This window comes from Sminthopsis crassicaudata, chromosome 3, assembly GCF_048593235.1.
Source record: "Sminthopsis crassicaudata isolate SCR6 chromosome 3, ASM4859323v1, whole genome shotgun sequence".
NCBI lineage: Eukaryota > Metazoa > Chordata > Mammalia > Dasyuromorphia > Dasyuridae > Sminthopsis > Sminthopsis crassicaudata.
Window position 1 is genome coordinate 616,154,275 of NC_133619.1, and position 12,402 is coordinate 616,166,676.

Consider the following 12,402-nt stretch of genomic DNA (forward strand, 5'->3'; position numbering starts at 1 on the left):
CTCCAGGTTCCTAAGTTTATCTGATTACTCCCATCCTCCACATTCACTGTTCTGGCTTCTGGCCTTATTCAAGGATAACGAAAATCAGAGATGGAGAAATAAAATGAGTAGTCCAGAGGCACTAAGCAAGTTGTTGGGAGAGCAGTGATTCAAACTTCTTACCATGATGGGACAAGTCTGGCCAACTAAGCAACCCTACATCAAACTATCCTCATATGGGAGACTGTGACCCTGAATCCTGGAGATCTATCAAGCTAGACATCAGAAGACAGAGCAACTCTTAACCAACTCCACAAAGTGACTTCATGTTTATTGCCTTCTTAAGCAATTAAACTCTTACTCACCAGAGCTGGCCTTCCCAAAATAAATTGGAATTGGCCTGACCCACTGTTAAATTCATTTGCACTACTGACTCCAATTCAACTCATTGTCCTTGCTCCACTTTGATTCAGAAGTATTCCTCTGCAAATGGATATATATATATATATTTTTAAATAATAGCTTTTAATTTTCAAAATACATGCAAAGATAGTTTTTGATATTCATCCTTTTAAACCTTGTGTTCCAAATCTTTCTTCCTCCCTTCTCATCTCCCCCTACCTCTCCTCCCCTCCCCCTTACCCTATCTATTTGCCTACCCAGCAAATAATCCAATATAGGTTAAACATGTACAGTTCTTCTAAACATATTTCCACATTTATCATGTTCCACAAGAAAAAATCAAAAAGGGAAAAAATGAGAAAGAAAAAACAAAAGTAAAAAATATCAGTTCCCATTGTCCTCTTCCTGGATGCAGATAGCTCTCTCCATCACAAGTCTATTGGAACTGGCCTGAATCATTTCATTGACAAAAGCCAACTATGAATATTTTTCTTTCTTTCTTTCTTTCTTTCTTTCTTTCTTTCTTTCTTTCTTTCTTTCTTTCTTTCTTTCTTTCTTTCTTTCTTTCTTTCTTCCTTCCTTCCTTCCTTCCTTCCTTCCTTCCTTCCTTCCTTCCTTCCTTCCTTCCTTCCTTCCTTCCTTCCTTCCTTCCTTCCTTCCTTCCTTCCTTCCTTCCTTCCTTCCTTCCTTCCTTCCTTCCTTCCTTCCTTCTTTCTTTCTTTCTTTCTTTCTTTCTTTCTTTCTTTCTTTCTTTCTTTCTTTCTTTCTTTCTTTCTTTCTTTCTTTCATTAATTTTATAATTATGTATTTTTGACAGTATATATGCATGAGTAATTTTTTTTATAACATTATCCCTTGTATTCATTTTTCCAGATTTTCCCCTCCCTCCCCTACTCCCTCCCCTAGATGACAGGCAATCCCATACTGAATATATCTTTAAAAAACTATATGTTGTGTATTGAATTACTTGCCCTCTAGGGGAGGAGATGGAGGGAAGGGGGAGGGGAATTGGAACACAAGGTTTTGTAAGAATCAATGGTGAAAAATAATCCTTGCATATGTTTTAAAAATAAAAAGCTTCAATAAAAAATATGTTAGCTGGGGAGTGGAGGTAGATATAATAAGACAAGAATATATGTTTAAATATGTATTTGGTGGGATGTGAAGGTAGATATATGTTATAAGACATGGATATATATTTAAAACAATATGTTACCAGGGTTAGTGTTAAGAAAAGCTGAGTTCAAATCCAGCCTTAGATACTATCTGTGTGACTCTGGGCAAGTCATTTCACCCTGTTTACTTCAATTTCCTCATGTGTAAACTGAGCTGGAGAAGGAAATGACAAACCATTCCAGTATCTTTGCCAAGAAAACCTCAAAGTGGGTGGTAAAGAATCAAATACTGCTGAAAAAGACTCAATGATATAAACTGTTGTTCTCTATTGATGACTTAGCTAGTTAGCTTGAACTGTTTTGTTTCCCTTGTTATTATCTGTTCGAGAGATGGCTCCCTGGGAATATATTTAGAAATGAAGATGATAAAAAACCAAAAATTATCAATAGATTCTACCCCCCTCCCCCTCCAAGCATAATCATTAAGTGGTAAATAGATAAAAAGGCCTGGATTGCAGCAAAATTGTTTCTAATCCCAACTAATTGATTTGGTGACCTTGAACAAGTCATACCAAATTAATCTGGGCCTCAATTTCCTCACAAGGGTAAAAGGTTCCTGATACTTCTGAGGTTCAAATATATATGCACAGGTATCTTCAAATTAGCAAAGAATATTTTATTTATTCATAAGGCTATCAAAATAATCTTTCTAAAGCACAAATCTCAAACTTCAGTGGCTATCACTGCTAGAAACAAATATAAAATTCTCTGTGTTCAAAGACCTTCATAATCAGACTTCTCTTTCATGTTTTCAATCTTCTTACATCCTAAATCCTATCATGTAGTCTTTGACCCAGGGACACTAGCCTCCTGGCTGTTCCACAAATAAGAAACACTCTTGGCTCTGAGCATTTTCTTCAACTATCTCCCATGCCTGGAATATTCTGCCTTCTCATTTTTAGTTTCCTTTAAGACCCAATTAAAATCTCATCAACAGGAAGACTTTCCTAAATACTAAATCCTAGTGTCTTATTTTCCTTTTTATCCTATATAGAACGTTTATATATATGTAGTATGTGTGTGTGTGTGTATTTGCTTGTGGCTTTTCCCATTGAATTGTGAGCTCCTTAAATACAGGGACTATCCATTAACCTTTGTTTGCATTTATAGTGCTTGGCACATAGTAGGAATTTAATAAATTTTTATTAAATGACAGGTGTGTTTCATTTTGCCATTTAGGATACAAATTCCCCGGGGTCTTTCCAAGTTATTGTTTAGTCATTTCAGCTTGTCCAACTTTTTGTGACCCCAATTTATGTTTTCTTGGCAAAGATACAGGAGTGGTTTGCCATTTTCTTCTCCAACTCCTTTTACCAATGAGGAAACTGAGGCAGACAGAGTGGAGTGACTTGTCCAAAGGCTCATAGCTAGTATCTAAGGCCTGATTTGAACTCAGGAGGATGACTCAGGCCTGGTATTCTATATATTGTACCAACAAATTATATAAACCCTTAAAAGAAGTCCTAATTGCTCAATCATGGAAAATTAGAGCAAGAAAGGACCTTAAAACATAGAATATCAGAGCTGAGAGGGATCTGAGAGTACAGTATGTGGTGACTTAGAAAAGGCCTTATAATAAAGGTGTGGTGCTAGACATGGAATCAAGAAGTTCCAAATACAATTCAAATACAGGCTCAGACACTTAATCTTTGTCTCAATTTCCCTATCTCTAAAATGGGGATAATAATGGCATATTCCATCACGGATTGTTGTGAGAATAAAACTAGATAATCTATCAAGTGTTTAATAAATGCCTGTTTCCCTTTTCCTCAACATGTACCTCTTCTCCTTGAACAGTTGAACAACTCAAGGACAGATATGCTTTTCTAGTTATAGATAAAGTTGACCTTGGTCTGGGAGCTAAAGATCTAATGGGAGAGAGAGGGAGTTGACAAAAAAGAATTTATTGGAGAATGACCAGCCTGCCTTAGGAATGGTGTTTGCCATCTTTATCTCTTGGCAGAGGCAATACTTCAAGGTCAGAATCATTCCAAAAGCCCTTTGAATGGGATAGACCAGCTAGACATATCCAAGAGTCTAATCTGTTCTCTAGCCCACCCTACATCAATCTGGTGGATCTTTCCACCCCTCCCTATCCTTCCAGGCTAAAATCCACCTTGTAGAATTCCTTACAGTCAAAAGACACATTTCTTGGCCTGTTAGTGCTCTTTCTGGAATCTTAGCTTACTTTGTTTATAAAACTGAAAAGCCTTGCCCCAGTCTGGGCCCCTGCTTGGATTTTGGTCATGCTTTAGTGGAGTCTTGCTTTAAGGGAGAGCTCATCTATTTTCCAAAGATCTCAGATGGAATTTACTCCTGGTGGCTGCCATTGAAGCTCTCATTTAAGGAACAACACACCTGACCTCTGGTGGACAGAGGCAAAGCTTTATGATGATAGTATTTCATCAGACCTTGGGGTGCAATCATTTAGCCCACCTCTTTCCCTTTCGTCAGCCTCTTTGCCTGTGAGCAGGGTAATGTTGGGTTAATTTGGACATTACTCTGGGAATAACTGGCAAGTTTGCCTTGTCATTCTCAATCCTTTCACTGTCTTTCTCCCTCCCTCAGTTCAGAAGAGATCATGGGTTTTTAGAACTTAAAAAAAAAAGGTCTCAGTCACAAGGCTTGGCCTTTTCCTGGTTCCCATGATGGTCCCTATACTACTAGACTATAGTTTAGTTTTATGGTTGAGTACTGCTTTGTATAATAGGCCAAGAATTTCCAATGTTGTTTGTAAATAGAATAATTGAAAAGCTATAAAAATGTTATTGAACAATGACCACAAGACTTCAATTCTGTCATGCTCTAATGAAAGGAATACTGGATTTTAATTCAGAAAAACTGAATTCTAATGTTGACTCTACTATCAGACTATATGTTGTTGGAAAAGTCCTCTGCTTTTTCATTTTTTAAAAGTGAGTAGCTGCTTTCAACAAGGCCAGTTCTAATGATCTTGTGATGAAGAAAGCCATCTACATCCAGAGAGAGGAACCGAGTGTGGACCATAGCATAGCTTGCATTTTATTTTCTTTCTCAATTTTTTTCCTTTTTGATCTGATTTTTCTTGTGCAACAAGATAATTGTATAAATATGTAGGCATATAATGGATTTTATATATATATTTCTACCATGTTTGATATATATTGGATTGCTTGCTTTTTCAATAGCATTTTATTTTTCAAAATACCCATATAGTTTTCAACATTCATTTTTGTAAAATTTTGTGTTCCAAATGTCCCCCTTCCCCCTCCCCATTTCAGCAAACAATAAGTTAAATATGTGCAATCTCTTGTCTTCCTCATTCTTAAAGAACCTTCACTTTATCTAACCATCCCTACTAGCAAGCCTCCTTTATCTTTCCCTCCCTTTTGTCAGTTCCACCCCTTGAAAGATGAAGCTGTCTGCAGTGTGACTTCTGATTTCATTCATCAAATACTCTTTCCAAAGTTACTGAATGGACTTTCTCAATCTTCATCCTTCTTGACTTTCTGCAGCATTTGCTCAGAAGGTGATTCTCTTCTGTATATACTCTCAGGGTATTTACAATTGCTCTCTGGGGTTTTTTCCTACATGTGTGAATACTTCTCAGTCTCCTTTGCTGGATGACATGTTCTCTAACTTAGTGGTCATCAAGACTCTGGGCCCTTTTTACTTTTCTGTTTACATTCTCTTCTTGATGATTTAATCAACTCTCATGGATTCAATGATCATCATTTCTATACAATGACTCTTTACCAAAAAAAACCCCAAAAACCCTGAAACAATTTGTATGTTAAAGTTTGTAAATCACTTTATAAATATCATCATTTTATCCTCAAAATAATCCATTGAGATAGATGCTTGTCATGCCACAGTTCTCTTTTATTGTCCTGACTCAGTTTCCCTAATTATCTTGACCCAGTCTTGACTCAGTTTCTCTAAGGATTCTGCCTCAGTGTATAATTGTCCTGCAAAACCTCCTCTCCTTCTTTATCAGAATATTTGATAAGGATAAAAGATCTTGTGCTTTAGAACATCAGAATGCCTCTCCCCAACCCAAGCTATTGAAATGTCAGATACCATCTTATCAAGATGCCTCTCCCTATTAAGTCATCCCCTCTCCAGAGGCTCACCCTACCCTGTCAGAGTCCCATTCTGCTCTCAGCACCCTGACTCCACTCCTGCCTCAGTCTACCCTCTGTTTCTGAGCCACTTGTACATATGTCATTGAGAACTCATATTGTTTGCTGGATTCTTGGAGATGATAGTCTCATTCAGCCCTGGGACCAAACCGTGGATCCATTTGGTCCCTGTATATCTCTCCCTTTTAAATAAATTATTAAATACTCTCTAATCTCTATCTTGCCTCAGTTTCTTCAGCATTACATGTTGTGCTTATCCCAGTTTTAGGAATATTGAGGCAAACAGAATTTAAGTGACTTGCCCAGGATCATCCAATTAGTAAGTGTCTGAGGCTGAATTTCAGTTCAGGTCTTCTATATGCCAGGGCCAGTGCATATAGCACCACCCAGCTGTCCTTCTAATCTCTGCTCCCACATCCCTTCTATAAAGACGAGAAGCTATTCCTACAGCTATCTGTGCCTTCAGGAACATGTCCATATGCCATCGCTTTTGCCTCCTCCAGGCCTGGTGGGCATATAAAGCACAAGGGCAAAACAGAACTGAATATCTTTTCTTCAAAACCAAGCTCTCTTCCAAACTTCACTATTCCTCTCTAGGGCACCATCATTCCCCCCATAATCCAGGTTCATAACCTCAAGGTTCTCAGTGACTTTTCTCTCTCTCTCACTCTGTCTAATCATTTGTCAAATGTTAGTTATTCTTTCTATATTCATTATAAGTCACTTAGATCTCCTTCCTTTCACTCACACAGCTACTATCTGGCACTGGCCCTTTTGCCCTTAAGACAATTACCACAGGCTTCAAATTGGACTTTCTCCCTTAAAGCTATATCATTCCCCTGCTCAATAAACTCCAGTAGCTCCCTAGTATCTCAGCAATCAAATATAAAATCTGGTTTGGCATTTATTCTCTTCAGAGTCAGATTCCTTATCTTCCCAATCTTATATTTTATTCCCACCCATCTTCTCTATGATCCTGACCCAGCGGCCTACTCCATGGTCCTCCATCTGTTTTCATCTCCCTATCTTTGCTTTGAGTTTACCTTTGCACTGGATATTCCCATTTTCTTCCTCAACTCTAGCATTTTGTCTCAGGCCTTTGTTCAAATTCCACCTTCTGCAGGGGACTTTTCCTGGTCCCCCCTAGCTGCCAGAATCTCTGTGATTACCTAATACCTATTCTGTATGTATCTTGCCGATACATATTGTGTGCAGGTAGTCTTCTCTGTTGATATGTGACAGGCTTCTTGTGAGCAAATTCCATTTTTTCCTTTTTATCCTTAGCTTGTTTTTAAGCCCAACTGGAACACCACTTCCTTTCTGAAGCATTCTTTCATTGGTACCCACATTCCCTCAAAACATCTAATAGTATTTTGTTTAATAACATCAGATAATATGAATAGTTATCTGTAATTATGTAGTAAGCCCAGAGTAGGTACTTAATATTTCACTTTATTCATTGCCTCTCTAGGGTATTTCCTGTTCCCTCAGGTTCCACGGTCCAGTGCACCCCAAAGCCCTCTCAGAAAAGGGACTAGTGGGATATTTACATTCCCAGAATCAGAGATGGGAGTTCCCTCAGAGGCTGTCAAGTCCAACTCCCTGATTTTATAAACTAGGAAACTCAGATCCCCAAGCTTGTTTCTACTGGCAAGTAGAGAGAAGTTAAAACCAAATCCTCATATTAGGAATCTGGTGTTCTTTCTCATGTGAAACTTTGCACAGCATGAATGGAAGTTGGTTTAGAGTCATTTATTTTTTAAATCTGATTTTTAGTGGTGGAAATTAAAGGACTTTGTTGTTAGCAAAAGAAATTTGCATCTTCCGAATGGCCATGGTACTTTGATGGAAGAGCTATTGAAATACCTTAAATTGTAATATGCAGGTAGCCCCCTGGGTAAGATCCTCCTGACTTCCATGATGGAGCTTTGTTATGGGAAATGGGAAGCATTTGGATGAATGCACAGTGGAAGAGGAGGCTGAAAACCACATCCACCAAGATGATGTAAATGGAAAGAACAAAAAAAAAAAAAAAAAATTGGAAATTGAAAGGAAAACAGTGTAATTATAATAACCGACCTTGGCTCCCAAAGAATGCTCAATGGAACACCACTCAGCTTGTAGAGACTTATAATAGCCAGCAATTATATGGCACATTAAGGTTTGCATAGCACTTTACTAGTTGTCTTATTGAGACCACTTTCTGGAGTTAAGGCTATTATCATCCACTATTTAATAGTTGAGGAAATTGAAGTAAGAAAAGTTTGAATGTTTTGCTCATGATCACAAGGCCAAATTTGAACTACTATGTCCTAACTCCAGTCTCAACACTGCCCACTCATAACTGGGACACTGATGCATTGTTGATGGAGCTGTGAAAGAATCCAAGCAATCTGGAATTATGCCCAAAAAGTTATCAAACTGTGCATACCCTTTGACCCAGCAGTGCTACTACTGGGCTTATATTCCAAGGAAATACTAAAGAAGGGAAAGGGACCTGTAGATGCCAAAATGTTTGTGGCAGCTCTTTTTGTTGTAGCTAGAAACTGGAAGATGAATGGATGCCCATCAATTGGAGAATGGTTGGGTAAATTATGGTATATGAAGGTTATGGAATATTATTGTTCTGTAAGAAATGACCAACAGGAGGAATACAGAGAGGCTTGGAGAGACTTCCATCAACTGATGCTGAGTGAAAACGAGCAGAACTAGGAGATCATTATACACTTCAACAACGATACTGTATGAGGATATATTCTGATGGAAGTGGATATCTTCAACATAGAGAGGAGCTAATCCAATTCCAATTGATCAATGATGGACAGAATCAGCTACACCCAGAGAAGAAACACTGGGAAATGAGTGTAAACTGTTTGCATTTTTTGTTTTTCTTCCCAGGTTATTTTTACCTTCTGAATCCAATTCTTCCTTTGCAACAACAACAACAAAATTCGGTTCTGCACATATATATTGTATTTAGGAAATATTGTAACATATTTAATATGTAGGGGAATGCCTGCCATCTAGGGGAGGGGGTGGAGGGAAGGAGGGGAAAATTTGGAACAGAAGGGAGTGCAAGGGATAATGTTGTAAAAAAAAAAAAATTACCTATGCATATGTACTGTCAAAAAATGTTATGATTATAAAATTAATTTAAAAAAAAGAAAAAAAAAAAAAGGACAACACTGCCTACTCCCTCACCTAGTTAACTTCATGGACTAAAAGTATGAAACTCAACAATCTACTGTCAAACTTGATGTGTTGATTAGTTTTGATAAATTGCTTTTCCCTTCATCTCCTTTTTACTTCTTTGTCAATAAACTACGTTTCTGGTTTGGAACCATAGGGAAGGGAAGAGTTGGGGAATGCAAGTGATTAAAAAAAAAAAAAAAAGAAAGTGAATCGAAGCTCTTCTGGGGTCCCCTCTAGCAAAAAGGCTAGATTTCCATTTAGCAAAAAAGACCCAGGTTTTTTCATGTGTGTGTGTTTTAAGGTGGTAATAGGGAGGTGGAATTGTTTATACTTAGTATAGATAGGGCAGGTAGAAACCAACTAGCTTTCATTGGCTTGGATTAGGAATTTATTGGGGATGGGATGGGGAGGAAGCTCTTTGCTTTTTGGGTTTTGTTTTTCTTATTTTATTTTGCATTGAAAAGGTTGATTTGGGGAGTTCCAGATTAACTGAAGTGGCTTAATGGATGCTGAGCCTTTGTTTGGGCCTTTGAAAGCATCTCCCTGGAGGGTGAACTGCTTAACCATCGGCAGCCATGGAGAAATTATGAATAGCTCCTGGTCCATACAGGACCAGGATTTGATTGGTCTGTGTCAGAGCCGCTCCCATTGGGCTATCCTATAAGGAAATCCTCAGCATGGGCTCCACCCCTTTTCCTTCTCGTTCGGGGGAGTTTCAGGGGCACGGAGGGGGGAGTAGAGGGGGAGCCTCGAAATTTCTCACTCTCTCCTCCATCCCCAGCCTCTTATGGCTGCCTTGGGGCGAATGCAAGTTGCTGCAAGATGCCAAGGCAGGGAAGTGATGGAACCCCCGCCTCCAGGCTAATGAAAGGGGGATTTCCTGCCCAAAGGCCTGTTCCTAGGTAGCTCAAACCTACTTAAGCCTTTTAGAAGAGAAAGGGAATTTCCCAACCTGCGCAGTGGAAAGTGTTTTATTGAAGATGTTTTTAAACAAAACACACAAACAGATACTTCTACAACACTAAGTAGGCTTGTAGGGGAAAGTGTTAAGAAGAAAAGAATGAATGACAAAGACTGTTGAGAGTCTGGAGGAACAGCAGCTTCCTTCTGCAGGCACTGAGCCCCAGAGAGGTTAGGCCTCCTGTCTGCAGAACGATGGAGGATGGAGTATAGGCCCATCTGGCCCCGAATCTAGCACTGCTTCTGCCCTTAGGGCTAAGCAGCTTACTAAGAAATAGTTAGGATAGAGCTCCCATTTACTCTCCTAAATATAGTTTCCAGCCTCTCTGGGCTCAGTTTCTCTTTATGTAAAATGATGTACTAGATAATCTTTCAAGTTCTCTCTAGCTCTGACCTCCCGGATTCTAAGGGCCCTCCCAGCTCTGACCTCCTGGGTTCTAAGGGCCCTCCCAGCTCCGACCTCCTGGGTTCTAAGGGCCCTCCCAGCTCCGACCTCCTGGGTTCTAAGGGCCCTCCCAGCTCCGACCTCCTGGGTTCTAAGGGCCCTCTCAGCTCTGACCTCCTGGGTTCTAAGGGCCCTCCCAGCTCTGACCTCCTGGGTTCTAAGGGCCCTCCCAGCTCTGACATCCCGGGTTCTAAGGGCCCTCCCAGCTCTGACATCCCGGGTTCTAAGGGCCCTCCCAGCTCCGACCTCCTGGGTTCTAAGGGCCCTCCCAGCTCCGACCTCCTGGGTTCTAAGGGCCCTCCCAGCTCCGACCTCCTGGGTTCTAAGGGCCCTCCCAGCTCCGACCTCCTGGGTTCTAAGGGCCCTCCCAGCTCTGACCTCCTGGGTTCTAAGGGCCCTCCCAGCTCTAACCTCCTGGGTTCTAAGGGCCTCCCAGCTCTGACCTCCTGGATTCTAAGGTCCCTCTCAGCTCTGACCTCCCGGGTTCTAAGGGCCCTCCAAGCTCTGACCTCCTGGGTTCTAAGGGCCCTCCCAGCTCTGACCTCCCGGATTCTAAGGTCCCTCTCAGCTCTGACCTCCTGGGTTCTAAGGGCCCTCCCAGCTCTGACCTCCCGGATTCTAAGGTCCCTCTCAGCTCTGACCTCCTGGGTTCTAAGGGCCCTCCCAGCTCTGACCTCCTGGGTTCTAAGGGCCCTCCCAGCTCTGACCTCCTGGGTTCTAAGGGCCCTCCCAGCTCTGACCTCCTGGGTTCTAAGGGCCCTCCCAGCTCTGACCTCCTGGGTTCTAAGGGCCCTCCCAGCTCTGACCTCCTGAGTTCTAAAGGCCCTCCCAGCTCTGACCTCCTGGGTTCTAAAGGCCCTCCCAGCTCTGACCTCCTGGGTTCTAAGGGCCCTCCCAGCTCTGACCTCCTGGGTTCTAAGGGCCCTCCCAACTCTGACCTCCTGGGTTCTAAGGGCACTCCCAACTCTGACATTTTAAGTTCTTCCTCACATGAACTCACTAAATCCTACTTTGCTTCTTAGCAATTATTTATTCAGGTATTAGCACAGTAACTGACCTTTTCATTATCCTTTAAATACATTATCACAAGAACCACCTTCTATAATAAGTCTAACTTTATTTTACACAAACTCAAGACAAAGAACTAGAAAGAGGTAGAACAGTCCAGGAGAAAAGTCTGACTTTAGAGGACCTGAGTTCAAATGCTATCTTTGATGCTGGCTGCTCATGTGACCATGGGCAAGTTATTTTCTTCAATTGTAAAGTGAAGGGACTGAAGTTAAAGGACTGAATTTCCTCCTGTAATGCTGGAGAAACTGAGGCAAGATAGAGATTAGAGAGTAATTATTTAAAAGGGAGATTTGAGCCACCGGAGATGGGATGACATAATAGGGGGAGGCACCCTGGACGTGGGGAGAGGCATCTTGATAAGACAGCATCTGATATTCTGATGACTTGGGTTGGGGAGAGGCATTCTGATATTCTAAAACATAAGATCTTTTATCCTTATCAAATATTCTGATAAAGAGGGAGGTGAGATTTTTCAGGACAATTATAAACTGAGGCAGAACACTTAGGGAAACTGAGTCAGGACGATAACAGAGAACTTTGGCATAACACTCCTGGGTCTGGATCTGGAGTCCTATAACCCCAGACATATAATTAGCTGCATTCCCTGAAAACATTGTCTATCTACATCATCTCCCCTTTTTACCCTTCCTCTCTCCCTCCTTTTATTGTTCTTTTTCTTTCTCTACCTCCTCTTTCCTTTTTTACTCTTCCTCCTCCTCTTTGCTTTCCTTCTTTTTTCCTCCTCTTCCTTTCCCCCCTCTTCTTTCTCCTCCTTCTTCCTTTTTTCTCCTCTTCTTCCTCCTCTTCTTTGTTTTCCTTCTCTTTCTCTTTTATTCTCTTCCTCCTCTTCTTTGTTTTCCTTCTCTTTCTCTTTTATTCTCTTCCTCCTCTTTTTCCTCCTCCTCTTCTCTTTTCTTCACCCTCTTTCTGACTCTCTCTGCCTCTGTCTCTACCTATAATGATGATGTATACCTAGCAGGCACCCATTAAATGTTGAACTCAACTAAACAGAGGACTATGGGACTCCCAACCACAGTTTGGGATCAAAGTCAGGAAG